Source organism: Anneissia japonica, unplaced genomic scaffold (assembly GCF_011630105.1).
Source record: "Anneissia japonica isolate Jap-2015-1 unplaced genomic scaffold, ASM1163010v1 scaffold287858_len863314_cov180, whole genome shotgun sequence".
NCBI lineage: Eukaryota > Metazoa > Echinodermata > Crinoidea > Comatulida > Comatulidae > Anneissia > Anneissia japonica.
Window position 1 is genome coordinate 217,806 of NW_022693771.1, and position 4,815 is coordinate 222,620.

Genomic DNA, 4,815 nt, shown 5'->3' on the forward strand with positions numbered 1-4,815 from the left:
CATGTGAAAAGATTGTTCATCAAATAATATTTTGTAGTCTTGATTTAGTAAGATAAATAATAAATATAAAGGAGAATTAACGTCTGTTGGTTGTAAAATTACCGAATGTCACATGGAAAACCCAATGGAAAATAAAACTTAGCCAGCATTAGACCTCAGAGTGCGCGCCAATCAGAACACAGTAAAGTGTGTTAAAGGTTAACCTCGTGTCAAATGTTGAAAAGCTGTGAGCAACAGTGAGTAAAAAACAGAGTAAATGCGGTCTAGCATGACTAGCCTTAATTCGGCAAGGTAGTGATTTCTATACTTCCATTTAGTATTGGATCGCTTTCCAGGTTGTTCTGCTTCAAATTACGGTAAACAATAAACAACGTGATCTGTAGAAATCGTAATAATTTGTACATGATTTGTCATCAGTATTATTTAAAAGAAGAAAATTCCTACTACCAGAAGAATAATATCAGATCAAAATTCTCCGAATTGGAAAGTTTACCAGTATACTGTCTGCTCTCCTCCTCTATAGGGGAAAATGTAGGCCGTACGTAAGCCTAAATTACATCGAAATTCGAACATACTGAATGCCCACTTGGTTACCCACCCAGCTAGCGAACTAAACACAGTTTTAAAACATGATCGATTTAATAATAAGGTAGGATATACCAAAACAATAAAGTTCTAACATTGTTTATTTAGTAAATTGCAACATTGCTTACGTGTTGAAAGCTGGTAAACTATATTTCAATATTGTTTACGCATTGATTATCAGCCCGACGATCCAGCCTACGATCATTGCAAAGCTAATTAAAATAGCAATGACCTTCGTAGTGGTTTGTAGCTACGTTCCAAACGGTACCTACGAGCAGGCTACGAGTGGTTACGCGCAGATACGAAGCGATATTTCCTGACTGTACTGTAATACCAACCGGAAAAAAGGCGAAGAAAAAGATTGGCAAGAAATATCGTCCACAGATAGTGTAACCAGTCCATGCAGCCCAGGAGCTAATGCAGATGCCGCTCAACATACTTGTAATAGCATTAACGCAACAACAACTACGAATGACACAAAGGCTACAGTAGGTATTATCATGGAGAGGATTGAAAAGTTGGACATGCTAGACATGATTGATAACCAACTGGATAATATTTGAAAAGAAATGTTCGTAATGAAGAAAAAGATACACGAAGTTGAAGACATTAATTATGTCATCATCATGAATGAAATCATTCCTGATGATGACATAATTAATGTTGAAATATTGAATCCCAACACGATGGCGTGTATTTCAATACTTGGAGTGTGTATTATACTTTCTTATCTGAGATTAATCAGTGGACCTTTCGGTTTTTGGAAAACACATTTATGATAATAATAGTTATTTATATAGTATAACCACAAGCCTATATTATGTGTGTATAATGAATTTTATGGAATTTATTTGGTATTTCTCTCTTTATGCGGACAATATATTACAAGCATATATTTTCTCATGAGAAATAACCATCAATGATAAACTTTAGATAAAGCTCTACTCATTTGCTGTAAACTACAAAGGATATTGCGCTCAGTAACAACAACAATCTGAGCAAACTAATCATCCTGATTGTTTATACCGTGACTAGAGCTATTGTTCAGATTAGGCCTATAGTCTTCAAGCCTTATTTGCGTGGCCTTCAATTGGTCAGTTGGACATTTCCCCCACCCATGATTTTTCTATTGGTATACCAGAGCTATATATGATCATACATTTGGCTTAATATCTTAAAAACAACAAATTGTGAGAGGTCTATGCCCATTTCTTATAGCGGTAGCAGCATTAACATATTCAACATGTTAATAATAATAGCTTATTATCGCTATTTTCATCATTGTCACTATATATATGTTCATTATTATTTCCACACTCAAAGGCAACTCAATTAAATCAAATTTTTAAAAAATCTGTTCAAATTATATGACTACAAGAATTTTAAGTCATGATGTTCTGCCTTCACAAAAAATGTAAAACAACGTACACACATACACACTATAATACAGTACATACTCAGAAAACATATAGATATATACATATGTATACATACAAATAAAGATAGAACGCTAATCAGGAAGCTAGTTCACATGTGTGCCTTTCATGATGGTTAACGAATTGTCGTTGTTTACAACCAATCCATTCATCATTCAGTAAACATAGTTTAGCAAAAGTGCCGAGAGTAAAATTTCTGCAAATACAATACATAGGCCTACTATACAACTATGGGTGGCAACGGGCCAGGTGGCAAAAGGCTGGGTGGCAACGGGCTAGGTGCCAAAAAGGCTGGGTAGCAACTGGCCTACGGTGGAAACAGACAAGGTAGCAACTTTCCGGGTGGCAAAGGGCCTATGGTGGCAACGGTCCGGGTGGCAAAAGGGCCTAGGGTGGCAAAAGGCCGGGTGGCAACGGGCCTAAGGTGTCAAAAGGCCGGGACGTGGCACAGGACTTGGCAACGGGCGGGGTGGCATGGGACTTGACAACGGGCGGGGTGGCAAAAGGCCGGGTGGTAACAGGCCGGGTGGCAACAGGGCCTAGACCCGGAATATTCAAACATGCCCCTTCCAAGGGGCTAAAGTTATAGTACCTGAGGATTTTACACCAAAATTATTAGCAGAAAAAAAAAACTATGGAAGAAGCTGTGGAAACTCTTACAGCAAAATCCAAAAAGAAAGGTATTTATTAACTATCCTGCTAGTCTTTGTGGAAGCAGTACCTCAATAAAAGCAAATGAAATTAAATAAACAAGTATTGTTGATGATCTACTGTATGTTTATTGATGTTCTCTTCACAGCATGTCTTTCTATGGGATATTGGCTGCAATATTTTCCTTGAAAATATACACAACTAAGTGACTGACCGCACAAACACATTACGGACCTTGTTGACCGATGAATTAAGCATGGTCACCCTCTAGGCAATCTACATCATTGTGACTTATGAGGAAAGTTAATGTATCTCCTTTTGTGTATTCTACTATGTTTTGTTTGTTATTTTTTCATTTTTATTTTTTTTTATCCTTTTGATACAGGCATTGTTTGCGGTTAAACATATGTAATCTATTGCTTGCTTGTTTTAATGACTGATTTGAAAATATGTTCCCTGGATGTAAAAGGAATATTAGAGAGAGAGAGAAAAAAAAGAAAGAAATGAGTTACTTCTATGGTGAAAAGAGAAAAAAATCTCTCCTTTATGTTTTTAAAGAAACTCATAGCTCTTCTAAATATGCCAATTATTGGCATGAAGAATTGGGTGCATCTGTTATCTGGAGCCATGGAACTTTAAATAGTAGGGGTACCGCAATTGTTTTAATAACAAATTTTCACATACTGTTTTGAAAAGTATAATACATCCAAATGGGTATTATATTAATGGTATTTTGGTATCACAGGTACTTCTACATGGCATTCTATATATTGAATTCCAGTGCATCTCGTACATTCCCGGCGTATCTTTAATTCAATTTCCCCCTTCTTTTGCACTTTGGGAATTAATATACTATTAATTATATTATTCATTCATTTCACTTTATTAAAAAATACACATAAAATGGGTTGCAAGTCATGGCGCGAACGCCAAACAAATTGTATATGAAAGCATTGAAAAAGGATTAAAATAGCCATTAATTGTAGATAAATATAAATGCAATCAATATTTGTGAAAGTAAAAACTTGTTTTGACATACTGTACCAAAAGTTATCTTCCCTCAAGTAAACTGATACCGTCAACATGTCAATGACCCTGTTAATTGGAGGACCTCTGACGTTTTTTGGGGGTTTTTTTTTTTGGTTTTTTTTAGCACACTGTCTCCACTGACAGAATATAGCAGATCACTAGACAATGGGTATTTTTATCTTTCTCCTAATGTGTTTTTATCTTTACACTTTAATACATAGTCCTAGCCTATATGCCTTCACACGGCTGTTATTTGTGAATATTATGTTAATCCCTTGGCTATGGGTGTTTTTTTTTTAACTGAAGATTAGGTTGTATTGTATTTGTAAACACGAGAAAATGACATTGCCTAGGAACGGGGCAATAATGTAGAATTGATCAAAAGACAAGGTCTAGCTATAGACCGGTCGGATTTGGAGGAAGGTGTCACATTTCTGCAGAATTTACTAGACCAACTTTTTCTAATGTATTTTTTTACGTAGATTACGAATCTGATTGTTGATCGGGACGGGGAGGGGGCTTTTTCGAGATATTAGCAGTTAAAATCTTGATTTTTATCGATCGAGACCCGATCGCGAATCGTCGTAAATTCGAGACTTTTAACAATAGAGGGCGGCATTTTTCATCACTCGTAAAGGTAAGTAGCTTTGATATTGTGGTTGTTAACTGTGAATTTTATTTATTTAAATATTGAACTCATGCTAACTCTTATTTGTTTATGTGCTAAAATGATAATAGTAATAGCCTGTAATTTGGAAAAAAGTTTATTAATATTTTTTTCTTCGTATTTCAGTGATCAAAGAAAAGCAAGTCTAGGCCCCAAGTGAAGGTTACCGACTCCCGATGAAGGCAACGCGGAGACGTGTACAGTATGTGTATTGTACCAAAAAATCGTGCTGTAGGCCTATAAAAGTGATTAAATAATCATTAGTGTTAGAAAGTGAGAAATTAGATGGATTTATGATTTCATTTTTAGTATTTTAGTACAATGTTTTATATTCTTTAATAATTTATATAATTTTTATGTTAGCAGATTTTATCTTCATATTTTCAGCGATGATTCAGGGTGAGAAGGCTAGGCTCTAGCTAGGCAAAATCATACACGCATTACTAC

At 35.5% G+C, this 4,815-nt stretch overlaps 1 protein-coding gene across 1 annotated transcript in view; it reads right to left on the reverse strand.

Annotated features, from left to right (window-relative positions):
* LOC117100893 (poly [ADP-ribose] polymerase 1-like) overlaps positions 1 to 4,815 on the reverse strand; it is a 144,769-nt gene that overhangs the window by 105,825 nt on the left and 34,129 nt on the right. The window lies entirely within an intron of this gene.